At 49.3% G+C, this 18114-nt stretch overlaps 1 protein-coding gene and 1 long non-coding RNA gene across 2 annotated transcripts in view; one reads left to right on the forward strand and one right to left on the reverse strand.

Moving 5' to 3' along the window:
* Positions 1-5692: 5692 nt before the first annotated feature.
* Positions 5693-7470, reverse strand: LOC107317680. The gene is made up of 2 exons (XR_001556968.2): positions 7300-7470; positions 5693-7199 (listed from the first exon to the last, which is right to left on the reverse strand). It is a non-coding gene; the product is annotated as an uncharacterized LOC107317680 (long non-coding RNA).
* Positions 7471-7999: 529 nt separating this feature from the next.
* Positions 8000-18114, forward strand: part of PDE4B (phosphodiesterase 4B) — a 130757-nt gene continuing 120642 nt past the window's right edge. The window contains exon 1 of the mRNA XM_015870790.2: positions 8000-8189. The gene's annotated coding sequence lies outside the window, so the exon portion shown is untranslated. The remainder of the gene's footprint in view (positions 8190-18114) is intronic.

Below are 18114 nucleotides of genomic sequence, written 5' to 3' on the forward strand. Positions count from 1 at the left end.
TCATAGGGCCCGATGTGCAGGGATCTTCTCTGCTGTGTAGTGGCAGAGCCCTGGTTCCCTGTGCCTGACTTTGCAGCCCTGCTCCCCTAGAACCACAGAATGCTTTGGGTTGGAGGGGACTTTTGGGCTTCTCCAACCTGAGTGGTTCTGATTCTATGACTTTATACCAGCCAACAAGCACAAAAACTTCCTGGTGTTACTTTTACAAAGCTGCTTCTCAGCAGAGAAACTCACTTCAGCATTGAAAGGAGTGGCTGTCAGCTGTGTCACTTTGTGGAGGAGGAGGAATGGGATGGGGAAGCCAAGGAACAGACTTGTTCCTCCCAAATCAGAGCTGGGAGACGAACCCATAGGTGGGCAGGAGACACAGCACAGGCTGGAGCTGCTGCTGGAAAGAAGCACTCAGAGAATCCTTCAAGCTTTAAATGGTGATTAAAAATCTGGGCTAGAAGAAGCTGGCAGTGAAATAATTATTTAGTCTTCTGGCTGCCTAATGTGAGGAGCGAGCTGCAGAGTGCTGATGCTGTTTTGGTAGAACAGCTTGCCATTGCTTACCATTGCTCTGCTTCCAGCCGTGTGGCCATGAAAACAGCGGCTGAGAAACACCACTAATACAGAGCTGAGCGGGGACAACACCAGCACAACTCAGGAAATGACAACTCCCTTCTGAAGCAAAGCACCCCATGCAGAGCTTTATGGCTGCAGAGCTTATTTCCTACCTGAGGGATGCCCGCTGGGTTCGTGTTCAACCCACAGGATTTTGAGGAAAAATGCCACATTTCATTTGCCTTTTGTCTTATAAACACGGGTCCCTTCTGCTCCTTCTCTGATGAGTTAGATATGAAAAGTGATGTTGAACAAGCCATCAGAAATGGGTTTAAATGCAGCACCCGGCTCACAGCCTCCCTCTTGTCCTGCCTGCTGTCAGCGTGGCACAGTCTGCATTCACTGCTCTAAGCAGCTGCTGTTTGTTTAATCATGTTTCCGTCTACCTTGTTTTTGTTGTATCAGCTACTGCCAGGCTAAAACACAGAAGGTTTTATTTCCTTTCAGTTGGATCTGGATTTTGTAGGTAAAATGCAGTGCGTGGTATCTTAGGCACGTATTTTGGAAGTGATTTCCTAAGTCTTACCAGTGAAAAATCTAGATGCAAACAAAAGAAGATAAGACCTTACGTTTGTAAGTGTAGGAAAATCACCTCCACGTGCCTCTATCAGACTGAACCTGCAGCTCGTGTGGCTGTCCTGTGTGTGTGTGCTCGTGTTTGCTCACCGTGTCACAGTGCCAATGTGAAGCTGGATGTGCTGCAGCTGCCAACACCACTGTGCAAACTCAGCGTGTCCACACTGCACTGCTGCCAGCAGCACTGAGGGCTCCAGGCTCTGTGCATGAGATGAGCTGCACTCAGATTCATGGCTCCATGTGCAGGCAGCGGCAGGAAGGCCTCGTGTAGAACAAGCTGGGGAAAGGCAAGAGGAATGAGGACCCTGTCAGGACAGAGCAGACACAAAGCTCATGAAATGCAATAGCCAGTTTGTTGGATTTTTGGTTGGTGGTTGTGGTGTTGGGTTTTTTTTATGACTTTCAATGGTTTCTCCTGGCAGCCGTAAGGAAATGGTATGCAGAACAGACGGTTTGGACGGCTAAATATCCAGTTTGGGTTGGTGCTTTGCCAAGACCCTGCCAGAAAAAACACTCTGTGAGCAGAATTGTGAATAGCTGAGGTGGGAAGGGCCCCGGGGATGGCTCCAGGCAGCAGCTGGAGCAGCGTGCCCGCTGGGTTCAGAGAGCTGGACCACATGGACGTATAATTCACACAGACATTCCTTTCCATGGAGAATAGCTTGTATAAGCATCATCACTGGGGATTTCCACGATTGATGTGGGAACAGAATGTCCCACTGAGAGGATGGGATGCGATTTCACTGAAATTCGTGGTTGAAAAAGGTATCCGTTATGGATAAATACCTCGATCCCGTGTTTTATAGTAGTGTTGACCCACAAGATTTGTTCCAAAGTAAACCTCTTTCCCTATTCCATGCAAAACATTAGTGTTTAATTACACGAAGGGGCTGAATACTGGCACTCTGTAAAAGCAGCCATTTCCCAGTGGAGGAAGAATGCCAGCTTTCGTGTCAGGGCGTTATTATTTGTGTTACGTGTATTGCTTTGATTGGACCGGTCTGCTGGATGGATCTTTGGCTGGTTCCGTTGTGAAATACCAGGCCCTTCCAGCCTTGTCTCTTATGCAAGCTGTCTGTGGCTATTTTTTCACAGAATTCATCACCATGTAGCCAACAGAGCAGCCCTCCCTCCCACAGCTCCATAAGCTGGGCTGGATGCATCAGTGCCGGGGGTTTAGGCTGGCAGCCAGCGAGCCCTCACCAAGAAGATTAGCTCTTCTGCTGCAGGTTTCCCTGCAATGCCAGCCGTGACCCCAGCCCTGGCTTCTCCATTTTCCACTTGGACCCTCTCAGGGTAGGGCTGGGGGGGCTGATTCAGCTCCATATCTGACAGTGCTGTAACCGATGGGAGGAAGAGGAGTGCAGTGCCCGTACTGATGGCTGTAAGCAGCCAAACATGGAGTAGCTGCAGTCTAACACTGAATGGCGTCAGCTTATTCCCTTCTGAATGCTCTTCCTGAAAGAAACGGCCTTGTCCTGCCCTCTGTGCTATGGGATGTCCCCTAACCCTCACCAACCAGCCCCCTGGGCACAGCACTCGGTGCTGCCTTTCGCTCCCACCATAGTAGCAGCTGCTGAGTCTGGAAGGGAAGGGATGGGAACACTCAGCCTTTCCAGAGCAGGGTGTAATATAATCCACCTCCCAATGATTTCTGCAACAACTCTTCTGTTATGAAACGTGGAAGGTAAATTTCAGTGTCTGATCACAGGAACACAGCCTCAGCTGCACCCCATGTGATTCCCCTGTATCTGATACTTAGAAGAGCTCCTTCGGCTATTTCAGCTGCAGTGGAAGAGCAGAGATGGGAGCACAGACATTCATTAATTATGCCCAATGAATTAATCCACTGGTCTCTTACAGTACTCAGCATATTCCTTCCCATTGCCACACTGCCCTGTGATTCTCCTCCCGTCTTTCCCCCCAGCCCCCCTGGCTGACACCAAGGTCTTCATGAGCGAGGAATCTCCTGACCATCCCTTTGCTGAGAATAGGAATTCTGGAGGGACTCTTGGTATGGCACAAAGGTTTGTGCCCACAGCGGCTGCTCTGGGGCTGTGCTGCCTGCTGGGAGCAGTGCAGGGCATCAGAACTGCAGCTCAGAAACCATTCTGCCAGCGCTGCCCTCACGGCACAGCCCAGCTACGCAGCTGGAAGGATGGGGAAGGGAAATGATTTCATCTCCGAGACAGAAAAATCTCCCCTTTTCTTCTGGCAGTGAAATGAGGGCTGTGTTCCCCTTATTTTTAGCATTGCTAATACCAACCATCCTCCTTCAAAAGCGCATTTGCTTTTACTCCCTTTCTATTTTAATAGGAAACACATCTTCTTTTTACTATTTTGACAGCCCCTCACTGAAGACAGTTCTATTCTACACAAGCTCTCCCACCACATTTATCACAAGGTATCTGAGTGCATTACGCAGAATGACTAACATCTGCCAGCTTGTTTTTTTGCTCATTGTCTCAGATTTATAAAAGAGAAGGGATGTAATAGCATCCTGGTTTGGTACATGGGGTTGTTTCCCATCCTCTTTAACATACACATTGCCCTGGTGTTTTATTGTAAAGAAAGCAAAGCTTGGGAAGCATACGCTTCTCAGGGAGCAGGAAGTGGTGGTATTTAATGGCGTTCACCCCTTGGTTCATTCCCTGCCCTCAGACTGATCCTGTGGCAGTTCTGCTGACCATGAAACCAGAGGGTGTCTCCATAGACTGGCAGTGGTGGAGGTGTCAGTGATGGCCTCCACCCATGAAGCAGCAGGTGAGAATGCTGCACTTGATTTTCTGTTTTATGAGGAATTAGAGCCAAGCCTCGGGTGGTTCCTGGTGCAGCTGAGCTGTTCTGCAATGCCCTGTACGCTCAGTGGAGTTTGTGAAGTGCATCATATGGCTGCACCGCGCCTGAGAGGTGATGAAAGCATGAATAGCTGCAGTAAAGTCATCACACTCCAAAAAAGGACAGCGATGGTAACTCATCACCTGCAGATGACGGAAAGCATTACTCAGACCCTGGGAAGTGAGAGCTCAGTGCCAACACCACAGTCAGAAACACTCTTAGATTGCTGCCCCAACTGACCGCTTGTGCATCATCTCCACATCACTGGCACTTGAGTGCATCATTGGATTTCAGTGTGCTCATTAGCAGGGCACCCTGTTAGTGAGGGGTCCAGCTGTGGAGGAGCTAAGTCCTATTACAGTGAGTGGATGTCCCCTGTCAGACAGCATCTGAAGCCTCTGAGTAATTATCCTGGCAGTTCTGTGTGGAAGGTGGTGGGATCTCAGGGTCAACAGCTCAAACACGAAGCGACACAGGAGAATGAGAACAGATGCCTCCCTCCTACCTACTAAGGAGGAGATCACCTCATGGCTGCCCCTCGGCTGTCTCATCTCCATGCCTTGGCCTAAATCAGTGAGGATCAGTTTCAGAGAGACCCTGGGAATATCTTAATGCCATGGATGTGTTCTCCAAGTAGACTTGGCAGGTTCCGGAGAGGAAGATAAGAATAACACAGCCTATGATATGATCACAGTGTGAGCTCTAAGAAATCACTCAATTTTGTCCTCCCCATGACAGTCTTTGCTATCAGCATTTGAGCTTCCAATGGGGTGCCAGAAAGCCAGAGATCTATGAAGACAGGAGGATGACCAGCTCCTTCTGCCCAGTGACACGCTGCCACGTGCTCTAAGGCGCTGGGGCTCTGTCAGTGTTTGCAGATCACTCACTGAATCAGGATTACTGATATGCCTCGTTGCCAGGGAATTAGCAGACACCACGCACTGTCTGAAGGCTGTGGGGGCCTGAGAGCAACATTCCTGTTTTCTTGGCTTGTAGTCTAGCAGACAAGGCTTTCTTCTAGCCATATGAGCTATTTTACTTGTCCTTTCCTAACCTGCCTATGGTTTCCTAGTTAAGCAGAACTTAGAGATGACTTTCCTAAACACCACATAACCAACAATCACAGATCTCACTCCTTGCCATAAGTGATGGGCAACGAATTCATTACCCAGCGCTGTGCTCATTTCAAAAAGCACCATTTGGCTCCAAGTGCAAACTACAGGGAACTCTTGAGGTTGGGATATATTTCACAAGGAAATACGGGAACCACCTGATCCCAAACCACAGAGATTAAATGCAGAGTGTACGGAGGGGCTGCTGACCCTAAATGTGAACCTTGGCACACCAGAATTTCGATCAGAATTTCTATGTGACTCTCTGACCACGGCAGCATCCAGAGGGAAATAACACCTTGCTCTGCTCCCGTGTGCAGCCAAGGATTGCAATTTGCCATGGCAAAAAAGAGGGCTGACGTGATCCTTCTGTGTGCAAATTGGGCCCTGGGAGTGAGAGTGGGAATGTGGCTTATGGAACTGATAAGGCTGTTATCAGAATATTACAAATAGTTTTGTAGCCCACGTTCTGTAAAAGGTATTTACGTGTTTTGAGGGGCCTGGAAAGAATCACACAAAAAGACATATTTAAAGAGTGGAAAAACACCATGTATAACGGATTTGAAGTGCTTGATCTGTTTATTTGATCAGAAAGAGGATTAAGCCATGGCTTGATTAGCATGTTGAATACTGTAAAGGAGTGGTTGGTTCAGCAGGGAAGGGCAAAATAAGAAGCACTGCTTGAAGGCTGAAGTCAGAGAAGTTCGAATCATCGCGTTAAGTGTGAGTTTTGTGGCTGTCAATGAGCAACCAGTGGAACGGCCTATTGAGTGGTGATGACTGATGTCCAACCTGCTGAGCCAGGCCAGGTGACTGAGGGGGACACACTGGGCACATCAGGAAGAGCCGTCCAAGATAAAGCGGTGCCAGTCTGTCTTTCCTGAGACTGCAGCCCTGACAGGCTGGGAAATGTTGAGAACACTGTTTTATTGGCAAAGGAAAGGATGAGATGATAAGTTGTAAAGGTGTGAAATGATTGCAGAGAAATGCTTTAAAGATCCTGCCATTCCAGCATCATGGCTGCCTGTCTCTGTGATGTGAAGTAATGGAAGAAACACAGCACATACCTGAATTGTTGTTTGAATTACAACTACCAGCAGTCTTACACCTTTATATACATACATATATATATGCATTAGATGAACAGAAATTGATTTCAAAAAGGAAAAAGAGTGAAAAAATGAAATTTTTTTCACTCATTCATAACTTACCTTGTGTGTGCTAAAAGCTAAGTGTATTTTATGGAGATCTAACAAGTGCTTATTAACCCTTCATCTCACCACAAGGCAATGAATAGCTCTTCATTCAATCTCTTCCCCTCCTCCCCCCCATGACTTCCCCTTATGCTCGTGGTACAAGACTTCCATTCAATATTGTTCTCTTGCACTGCATAAAGGCTGGTTTATCAAGATCTGCTGCAGTCTGCCCTGAATCTGTGGGACACTGGGTGATGAGATAGTCCTCGAGCACGAATTAAACAGCAGCTTTCTGTTCTGATTTCAGAGACTGCACTCATTACTCCCTGAAATTAAGGGTCTGTGTCCTCTACAAACAGTGACTTTAACTCGTAATTCAAAAGCTTTTACAATCAACTCATTTCATTTTTGTTTTCTGGATTCTGATGTTTTGGGGAGTTGGAGCTGCTCCTTTAAAACTGTTCAATATTGCTCCTCAACTTATGAAGACAGGAAAATTACTCTTTTCAAAATGCAAATGAAGCGACATGAGACTACTTTGGAAGTCAGGCCTTTGATGAAGACCTCAAACATCCAGAGACCCAGCAGCACTGCTAGGATCAAACAGACATTCCTGCTGTAGCCAGCCCACATGAAATGACTCCTTCCCAGCCTCCACATCACAGACGTTTGAGGTGCTGTGAGCAGCTCTGTTGCATGGCTGCACCCTCAGGGCAGGCTGCTGTTTGCTGTCGCAGCCCCGAGGTGGTGGTGAGCTGTGTGTACCTCCAAGGGGGCTACTGCCATGTCACTGTGATGCCACTGCCACGCTGCCATGTCACCACGTCTTCTCCAAGAGGGCCAAGTGCTGCGGTTCTGAGGGCTGTGTGTCCTAGAACCATAGAATCACTCAGGTTGGAAAAGCCTTCAAAGGTCCCCACCCCCCCCATCCCTCCACACACTGCCCTCATCCCGCAGTGCCACCAGGTCACCTCTCAGCCTCCTTTTCTCCAGGCTGCAGATGCTGAGCTCCCTCAGCCCATCCTGTAGCAGAGCTGTTCCACCCCTGGGCTCATTCTGCAGCCCTGCTCTGGCTGTGCTCCAACAGCTCCTTGCAGTGCTGACTCCATACGTGAGCGCAGTGCTCCAGGTGAGCTGGCACAGCACAGCAGAGGGGCAGGAGCACCTCCCTGCCCTGCCGGCTGTGCTGCTTTGAGAGTCACAGAACTGCTCAGGTTGGAAAAGACCCTCAAGACGATCAAGTCCAGTTTTGATGTAGCCCAGGTCCGGCGATCTGTGTGAGCTGCGGGCTCACACTGTGGGCTCACATCCAGCTTCCCACCCCCAGGGCTGCTCTCCATCCCTCCGTGCCCCGGTCTGTGCTGGTAATGGGGGCAGCCTCTCCCCACGTGCAAATCTTGCACCTCACAGCGCCGCCCCAATCCGGGCTGCAGGGCCTCGTTGTGCTTCCGACAGCGGGGAGCCGCGGCCTCGGACGGCACTGATGGGCTGATGCACGGCCGCTCTGCTCTGCTGTGCTCTGCTATCACGGCCGCTCTGCTCCGCTCTGCTCTCGTGCCGGGCGGCGCTCGCTCCTCCCTCCATCCCTCCATCCCTCCCGTTGCGGAGCGCCCGCCGAGGTGAGCCCGCCCCGCGCCCGCGGGGGACGGCGCCGCTCCCTCCCGGCAGCCCGCGGCCGGCTGGGGGGGGAGCGGAACCGAGCCGAGCGGAGCCGAACGGAGCCGAGCCGAGCTGAGCCGAGCTGAGCTGAGCTGAGCTGAGCTGAGCCGCCGGTGCAGCCCTGGCAGGTGTCGGCCCCGCTCGCTGCCGTTTGCGGACAGGCGGCCGAGCAGCGCTGAGCCCCGCGGCGGAGACGACGGAGGTGAGCGGGGTAACGGCGGCTACACGGCGGCTTCCCGTTCTGTGCCGCATCGCGGGGCTGCGGGCGGAGCTCCGCCGGGGGCAGGTGGGTACATGCGGTGCCTGCGGGTCCTCCGGCGGATGGTAAGTTGTGCGGTTGGAGTCGCACCGTGATGGGAGCGGATGGGCTGAGCTCGGGAAAAAGAGAAGGAAAAAATGGTTTTCCGAATAGGGGGAAATGTAAACGTACGTTGCTGTTCTGTCTGCTTGTATCGGGGTCGCTCGTTTCATTTTGGAGGGGGAATGGCAGCTGTCCCGTCACAGTGCTCTGCTTAAATCGGCGTCTGCGGCCGCGTCCCTGGGGCGGAGGGGATGCTGGAACACGGGGCGGAGGGGCACGGGGACGGACGGACACACGGACGTGGGACGCAGCCGGGCCGGGTCCAAAGCAACCGGTGGTTCCGTGTGGCCCCTTCCCAGGTCAGCCCCCTGCGCGTGGCTTCTCCCCTGTGGGTTCTGCTGCCGTGCATCACGTTCGCTCACATGTGGTTTGAGTCACTTCGTTGTTCCGGTTTCCCTTTCGCAGCGCAGTGAGGATGGATGGGGAAGTTCGGTGTTCCCCCATAGCAGGGAGCGGGGGGAGCCGCCTCCAGCCCCGTGTCGGGGAGTGAGGAGGGAGCGCAGCCCCGGTAACACCCGGCCTTCAGCAGAGGCCTCAGGAGGAGCATCACCACGGAGGTGAGAAACAGAGCATCCCCAGAGCTCCATCACTGCAGGGAGAGTTGCTGGTAGATCCGTGTGCTGCCCTATGGGATCCGTGCTGGTTCCTTCTGAAATGCTCCGGGGGAAGCAGCAGGGAACGAGCTGGGAAACGGCGTGTGCGGGTTTAGATCCAGCTGGATACAGGGCTGTTGTGCTGCTCTGAGAGCCACCCTGGTGCGGAGCTGGTGGCCGGATTGTGGACAAATCTCTGGTTAATGGCTCAGCTGAAACCTAAGCTCTTTAGTGCAGGGAGCGCTTTCCTCGCCCACTGGCTGCATACAGCAGGTTATTTGCTGTAGTTATCTGTCCATGTCTTGTGTCTGATTTATACTCGTGATTTACTGGTGTGTTACCATGTGCCTGCTCAGGTACTCCCCATCACACCTCTGTCTTGTTCTGCTCCTGCCCTTGGATGTCTGAGATCCCAGTAAACCATTGTGATGTAATATCTAAAGGTGAGGCTGAGCGTGGTGTGAGGTTTGGCCCCACTTGGCTGCTGCTTCCAGGACTGTTCTGAGGTTGAATTTGCAGCCAGGTACAAAACCTCAAGCTCGTACTGCTGTGTTGGGGATGCGGTAGGTCAGCAAATCCTGGTTCCATGCTGTATCTGTATTTGCAGGTAAGACCCTTTCCTCACTCTGGTAGCAACCATGGTGCTGCAGGTGCATCCTGCTTGCTTTCTGTGCCCACTCCACCTCCCTGCCCCTCAGCTCTGTGTTTCCCATCGCTGAGCTGCAGCGTGGGCCCTTCCTTATCTGATACTCAGATCCTTACTCAGGAGTCTGGCTTTTCTCTCAAGAAGTTTATAATAGGTCTAATCATCTCCGTGAGCTGTAGTCTTACTTTAAAGTCACTGCAATCAATTGTTTTTCGTATTTAATGTGGGAACTCTGCATTGTAAAGTCCATCCTTATGTGGCAGATTGTAGTGCTGATAGCCCACCTGGTTGGGACAACTTGCTTTACCCAAACAGACCTGGAGTTAGCGATGAAGGAAAAGCTATGGCTGTAGCTCCTCTGGTTTCTCTGTAGTAGCACAGTGTGTATTTATTATAAGTGTGTATTTAGTACCTTCAAGGACTTGAGTCTTGCTGGCCTGCACTGGAGTGCATCTGGTTTGTTATGTAGGAAGTGTGCTGAGCAGCTGAGCTGTGTTGGGAAGCACCCAGAGGCAGAGATAGAACTCGCTGTCGTGCCACTTCCCTAACACTGTGCTCATGTGTGGAACAGGCAGTGGGCGATCAGTGCCCAGAAGGGAGCAATTAACTTTGTTCCTTAGTTTGACTTCTGTTTTGTGACGTGCAGCTTCCCGTGCTTCTGCAGCACGAGCAGGGTTTGTCAACTTGTTGTTCTGTGTGTGATGTGCTCATGATTTCAGGTGCTGGATAAATACATGGCGTGGAAGTGGTGATTTCCATGCATGGAAGAAAAAATACTGACAAAATGGAGCGTGCAGACACCTCTGTTTGTTTAAATTTAATGTCCACTGTGCAGAAAATAAAACATGTGTGTCTTTGCACCAGCTCCATCAGTAAATGAAACTGAATAATTGTGACAGCGGGATAAATATAGCCCCAGCAGATGGGAAAACTATTAGAAAGGCATAGAACGAATGATGGGAAAGAACTCCCCTAAACTTGAAGGCTGTTGCAAACAAATGTGTCTGCATACATTAAATATTGCTCCTGGAGCGAAGGGATATTAATCTGATGGTATTACTCACGCTCTGTGTTGTGATGGGCTTTGTATTATTATTTCTTCTGTATCTCACTTGCTTTAAAGAGTTGAAATAATTTGTCAGCTTCACTTTCAGGTTCTCGCTGCTGTAATGTTTTGGTTTCAGGCAATGTGGAGGGATGGTTATTGAGCTGTTGTAGGTAAAACATTCTAACTGCGCTCCTTAATTATGAAAACATTTTCCAACTCTGAAAGCTTGTTTAACATTAAAAAAAAAAGATTAAATTGATCGTATCTCTCTTCTTGCTAAAAATATGCCCACGAGGCCTGTTTCTCTTTCCTTCTTAGAGCTGTTCTGTGGCTTTAAGGACCTGTTGGCTCTGCTCTTCTGCAGCCCTTTGTGCAGCACAGTCAGGCTGGTCATGATGCCCACACAGAGGGTGGTGACGCACTGTTCACAGGCTGCCCAAGGAGGCTGTGGATGCCCCATCCCTGCAGGCATTCAAGGCCAGGCTGGATGTGGCTCTGGGCAGCCTGGGCTGCTGGTTGGTGACCCTGCACACAGCAGGGGGTTGGAGCTGGGTGAGCATTGTGAGCCTTGGCAACCCAGTACATTCTGTGACTCCCTCATCCCTTCCATGGGGCAGTGCCTTAGGGCAGGATGGATGCTATAGAGAAGGTAGGCCAATGGCAGGAGGATCCAGAAGTGTACGAAACTTTGCAAACACTAAAGAGACAAAAGTGGGGCTTTCGAAAGGATGTAACTGTCTGTCCTTCGTAGCTTAAGCCGGTCCCTGGGATGTAAGGCTCAGAGGGAACTTCCCATGAGAGCAGCTTATCCTGTCTGCCAGCAGCAGAATTTCTTGCGCTTCTGTTGAAGCATCTGGCATCACTGTCAGTGATGGGAGACAGATTAGTGGATCACGGTGGATTAGATCTGTGGCTATTCAGATGCTTTAAAAGTGTAGTTTTATAAGTCTACGTCTGCTTCAAGTTTGGCATTTCCTGTTTGTGTACAGAGCAATAACAGTATGCTTTGCTCATGTTAGTGTTAAGTCAGGGGTAGAAGGTCTGGAAAAGACCCTTTTTCTCCCTTGTCTTTCTATGTGGTGAGTTGTTTGTGTTTCCCCCCCTCAATGATCCAAAGCCCAAGTGCAGGTTGGTGCCATTCACTCCTTGGTTGGTGCTGCATAGGGTGAGCTGTGTGATGCTGGGAAAGGAACTTTAAGTGGGATGGAGTTATAAAGGCTGATAAAACATTTCCTGATGAATCATTGGAGTCTTGAGAGCAGGGTAAGAGCTGGTGCTTCCACAAGCAAGTGGCTTGTGATGGGCACCGGGAGAGCCCAGCAGGATGGTTTGGATGTGTTGTTTGTGGCCAGGATGGCACAGGGATGATACAGAGATCCTGTGGATTTCTGTGAGGTCACAGTGGATTTCAGTGGAGCAGAAGTACTGAGAGTTTGGTACAGCACAGCATAAATAGGCACTGGAAAACAGGTGAGATTTGCCACAAATCCAGTTGTCATTTCTTTTTTCTCTGTGCACAAAAGCTGTATCACTGAAATGGGGGTCAGGGATTGGCAAGTTGACCACTCCTTTCTGTAAGGACTGGCATCAACAGGGAAGAATGCTTTGGAAGAGAAGGCTGGGTGAGGTGGTGGTTGAACATTTCTGAGGCTGGATTTGGAATTGTTAGTGCACAAATAAATGAGCAGAATTCCGGTCCTTAAACAGGGATAGCTGAAGCCAAGTGGGACAATGGCTTATTGGTGGGCTGAGCCTTGCTGAGGTGCAGTTAAGTTCCAGGTTTCCATACAGTTTGAGGTGCTCGGATGTTTCCCATTGGACAGTCACCATTGCCAGCAGCAATTCAGGGACTGCTGAGTGCCAGCAAGAGGACTCTGAGTTTTACAGAGCCTCCTTCCCAAGGCTCACATCCAACCCTTGGCACTGCCAAACCCACCCTTCCTTGCCTTGCTGGCTTCAGCCATGGGAAGAAACACAGATGTTCCCTTCTGAGACCTGATTGAGTTTAGCTGTAGCAGTCCTATAGGGACATGCCCTATTGGGGATTAAACACAGCACAGGGACCCCATGAGGGTCCTCTGACTCAGGCAGTGGGGACAGCTCTGAACTGGGAGGATGAGGAGGGATGAGGGAGGATGACGAAGGAAGGATGGCGGAAAGGATGAGCTTGATCCTAAAGAGCAGCAAGCTTTGTACGTTGTTATACCACTGATGAATTTAAATCCTCGATAGAATTCTTCAGAAATAGTTTCCTCTCTTTGCATTTGGTTCACTGAAAATGATAGCTCTAAATTGATTGAGTCTTTTAAAGCTTCTTTTTATAACTGAGACACAAGTTAATTCAGAGGACCTTTCCATCTCAGACTGTGGAGAGCGCTTGTGGTTGTGCTGATGGCTGACCCAGACATCTCCAAGCAGTTCTGTGTTCCCTTGAGCTCTGGATGATTGGATGGAACACCAGGATTTCCATGCAGGACAGTCTGTTGTGTGTTAAATTGACTTCTGAAAGCAGCCAAGCGGTGTAGCCCACCAGGATCCTTTGCAGTGCACTGCAGAAACTGAGGCAGCCAATGTATTTGTTTCTAGGGGTGGCACGAGTGGTGCATGGGAGCACATGGAAGCTCTCCTCACTGTCTGGTGTTTTGCTGGAGGTTTAGGCTGCACTTCAGTGGAGCACAGTGATGCAAGCTATGAGACGATGCTTTTGAGAAGTATTTGAAATGGCACTTGCTGACGTACACTTCACTTGCAAATACTTGAGAACGTGAAACCAGCCCCACTTAGCTGCTAAACAGCTGACGTACTCCTGTACTCTCTAATTATGTGCAGCACAGCTGATAATACCCTTCCTTTGGCCAGATTATAGGCAGCAGGTGTTTCAGGGAGTGGTGGCTGTTTGTGGCTAAAGAAATGCCTTCCAGATATGTATGGAGCCTCAGTGAGAAGGGAAATGACTGCAGTTAATGCATAAGAGGTAATAAAGGAGTGACTGAAAGGGTGACCAGCAGGTACTAATACCCTTTCTAACAAATGTTTTTCAACCTGCACAATCTAGGATACGGATTGTTGGTGTGTGCAAAATCATTCCTTCATTACAAACATCACAGGGCATTCAAAGCATGTGTTGTAAAACAACATGGTGAGCAGAGGCTCTGTTCTGCAAACAGAGAAGCAGGAAGAGCGAGAAGGAAGAAGAGAGGTCATCTAAAACCAATTTAAGGAAACAATCATAGAATCACAGGTTGGGAAAGACCTCTAAGATCACCCAGTTCAGCTGCTAACCCATGTCCACCGTGCCCATCAGCCATGTCCTGCAGGGCCACATTGAAGCAGCCTTGAAGGCAGCCAAGAGCCGGGCAGGCAGAAGGGAGCAGCTGCTTGCTGGGGCTGCAGGGTTGCTCTGTAAGCCGCCTCTGTTAGGTGATGTTTAGGTGAGGAGATGCTGAGCACTTCTAAAGCCACAGAGCAGCCCGTCCTGGCGGTGCATCCTTCACAGCTTTAGAGAAGCTGCAAGAGATTGAGTGAGAGCTCAGTGCCAGGATTTCCTTCTCAGCATTCTTTTAAGTGTTTTTCTTTTCTAACAGCATTTGTAAACATGTAAACAACGAGTAGAACCTTTTCTTTGCTAGAATAAATAACCGCGCTGTTTCCATTTTTGCTTTGTGCCCGAGGTCCCGAGCGCGCTCGGTGCTGCTGACAGATCCCAGAAGCAGCGTTTGTGCTGGAAGCAAATCCAGATAATGAGGCTGTGCTGCACCTGCAGGTCTGGGCGCTGCTGGAGCCACAGTGCTCCCTCTCTGACACAAAGGGCTGGTTTGGGGCATACACTAAGAAATGCACAGAAACAAGGAGGAACTCCGTCTTGGCTGGGAAGCCTGCGTTATTCTTCTTGTTGCTTGACAGATTTGAACATCTGAGTCGTGCTGATGGATGTGGATCGGGTGCTTTCTACCTGCACCTGCTGAAAAACCATTTCAGAGCGTTGGGTGATGTAATGGTATAACAGAACTACGCTCTGAAAAACACATTCTTGCCATTGATTTTCATTTCATTCATGCTTTTGTAGTTCATTAATTGCTCGAGGAAGCAATAGGCTGCACACTGCTTGAATGCATAGCACCAGGAGAACCTTCTGAAGTTGCTGGAGCACTTGTTAAATGGGAAAGTTAAATTGGGAGTGAAGCTCCTTGCAACAGGGATGCTTTCAAGAGTGCTTATAAATAGTGTGAAAACAGGGACTTCGGGAAGAGAGGAGCCTGAAATGATTAATCCTTGCTGGTAATCACTGCTGAAACTACGAGCCCAAATAAGAAACAGAAAATGATCCAATCTCACAAGAGCTCTCGAGAAGAAAATAAGTATAAAACATATGGAAACCTTCAGGGTGAAGCTGCGCTGCTTGATGGGATTCTGTTCAAAGCAAATGCTGTTCCTGCGATGCACACTGTGCTCAGGAGTGCTAATCACAAACCTCACACTGCCTGCGTGTGGAGCAGGATCTAAACCCACTGCTACCTATTTTGGTTGTACTCCTGGAGGAAAAGGCATCTGAGTGTATCACATCTACAGTCACTAGAGACATCACTTGGGAGAATGGTCACTGAAATAGCTCCGGGTTCTGTTTTTCCTTTGAAAAGGGCCACTGATGTTCTGAGTTCATGGTAACACCAGCTATTCTGGGATGGGAGGCAGAGAACATTTTGAACCAGGCTGTTAAGTGCTCCTTTGTGAACTTGGATTCAGCTTCTTCCAGAAGCTCTTATCACTGGAGAAAGCTCTCAGGGTATTTTGGGTACATCTTATGGGATTGGGGGATCTCAGCCCAGCCTCCTGCAGCTCGTTGGGTGTCTGCAGGGAGTCCTTCCCCAAGGTTTTCATGAGGAATTCTTGCTAGAGGCAGACAGAAGCTGTACATCATTGGGGAGATATGGACAAATGCTCTTCTGTGCTGACAATTCACATGCTGCCATCATAGTTCTTAGGATGCCCTTCTATACTTTTTCCTCAGCTATGCAGTGTTGGGAAGAAATACGAGTTTCCATTTCCTTAATTTTTTCTTTTCTTTCTGAAACAAATTCAGAACTTTCCCTTCCAAATCTCCCCCATTGCACTTTCCTGATGGGTTTGGGGCACATGTAGCCAGTCCTGAGCTTTATGTTTCTCTTTCAGAAGTGCATTTGCTTCCCTGAAACTCCTTCCCCTTCCATTTGAGGTTCAGTGCTGTGCTTGGTGTCTGACTGATGCCTCCTCAGCTCTGGAGGTGATTGGGCTCTGCATTTTCTCACATTTTTCCTTCATTTTTGTTCATTTCTGTACTTTTAGAAGGAGCCAAAGGACTCTTTTTCAAGCAGCTCACAGTCACTGGTGTATCAATTCCATTATAAACTGAAGCCTTTAAATGCCTTTTCTCAGGAAGGCAGGAAGAAAGCAGCGTTCAAATGAAATCAAGCAGGAGAGCTATTACCTATTGCTTAATGTGCTTCTGGAGTCTGTTGGCAAATTCATGGGATAACATTCATTTATTAAAAGGGGGAAAAAAAAAACCAGATCACAGGGAAACAGGCAACTGGTTCCTTAGTCATCCTCTCTAAGTGTAAAAGTGCACAGAAGTCACCAGTCTGTGTGTAGCAGTTTGGAACTGCTCTGCTGGCTGCTGCCATGTAACCTGGTTGTAAGGGAAATGAATTGCTCAGCTCAGCCAGGTACAAAGACCAGGTTGGTACAGCAGTGCAGGGGGCTCTTATACACGGAGGTGTCTGTGCATCTCCCAGTTGGAAGTCAGCACTTTGCTGCTAGCTCTTGCACTGCTGGACAAGTTGTTCAGCACCTCACAGCGCTCTGAGCACTGCAGGAGATTTTTCCAGGCTGAAAATTAGCCAAGCATTTGGGGAAAAAGCATCTTGAGCTCTACCTGCTTCTTCTTGGAGACCTGCATCTCCAGGATAAACATGCATGGAGCGTTGGTGCAGAGCACGTTCATCCTACTTCTACTTCTATACCACTTACTCTGTGGTTCCAGAAAACAGCTTTTTTTTTTTCATAAAAGCTTCTTCTTTTCAGGAAGCTGAGCCAGTTTGGTTTGTTGTTACTGATACTGTGTCTTTGGGAGCAAGATGCATGTAAATTGATGCTGCAAAGTGCAGGCATGTGTGTGCACAGCTTCACAGTGCTTTTGTACTTTGGGCATATACTTTGGTGAGTTTAAAATATAGTTGCAATAATTAATGGTAAAAGGATACTTGGAGGTATCTAACAAGTGTAGCTTGTAAACAAGGCAATTAAATTCATGGAGATGAGGAATTTGAAATAAAACAATAAATTGCAAGAGATGTAAAATTACTTCCCTTGTGTTCTGGTAATCATCGCTGCATACTTGATGATTAAAATGTAGTACATCATGTTTCCACACTAAATATAAACAGCTATTTATTATCGCTCCGATGATGACTGGTTTTTTAAGATTTAAAATATCTAGAGAAGGTTTTTTCCCCCGTGGGAAGTCGGAGGGATCAGCTCTGCTTTCTCTGCAGAGGAGGTGAAAGGAGTGTTCTCCATATGTCTGTGGGGTTAAAATTATCCTGCGCGGTGCGCGGCGGAGCCTCTGCGGATGAGTGAAGTTCTGCACTCCAGAGCTAAAATGGAGGCATGGAAATGGAGAAAGGAGCATTATGAATTGGTTCCTGAGGCGTTCGGGCTGCCTGCAGGATTCCATTGTCCCCCTGCAGCTGACGTCTCACTGGGTTGGATGTACAGCAATGCATAGCAAACACTGACTGCTGTAAGTGCCCTTCTGTACACCTGGGCTTTGATTTTCACTCTTTTGCAGCCTATCATCCTGCCAATGGCTGGTGGTTGCCTTGCAGTCTGCTGCTGGCCCGCTGTCCTTTGGAAGTGGTGTGTCTCTGTTGCTCAGAGCCTGCATGAGCTCAGAGCAGTGCGGATGGGCAGTGGCAGCAGGGCAGGGCCATCTGTCCCCTGCCACCACTCCATGTCCTCTGCTGCTGCCTGGCCAGCATCCCTCCCTGGGCCTGTGCAGCCTTCACACGCTGGGCACAGGGCACAGTCGCTGCTTTCCTCCTCCATTCCTGTGCGGCTGGGTTGAGGTTTGCACCTCTGACTGCTGACCCCAAAGCTGGAACGAGTGGCAATGGAAGGGGCTGACTGCCCACGGCAGCACTCCCCATGCTTGGGTTTGCCTCGTGGTTCTGATGTTTCCTGCTGTTTGCAGCGGCAGAGATCGGCCCATTCATACCCTGAGGCTGTGGAAGGTAGACCTCATAAATGAGATTCCGACTGCTGCTCTGCTTGTGCTCTCTGTAGTCTGTCTTGCCAAGTGCTCGGCTTTTTTCTTTGGGGATATATTATAAATGCATTCAGCCGGGTTACAGGCTGTTCTGTGCATAGAACTTTTTATTTACTGCAGAAATGCAGCTGAGGTACAGCTTCCTCAGATTTATTACAGGCATCTTATTTGGTTAC

The sequence above is a fragment of the Coturnix japonica genome, chromosome 8 (assembly GCF_001577835.2).
Source record: "Coturnix japonica isolate 7356 chromosome 8, Coturnix japonica 2.1, whole genome shotgun sequence".
Taxonomy (NCBI): Eukaryota; Metazoa; Chordata; class Aves; order Galliformes; family Phasianidae; genus Coturnix; species Coturnix japonica.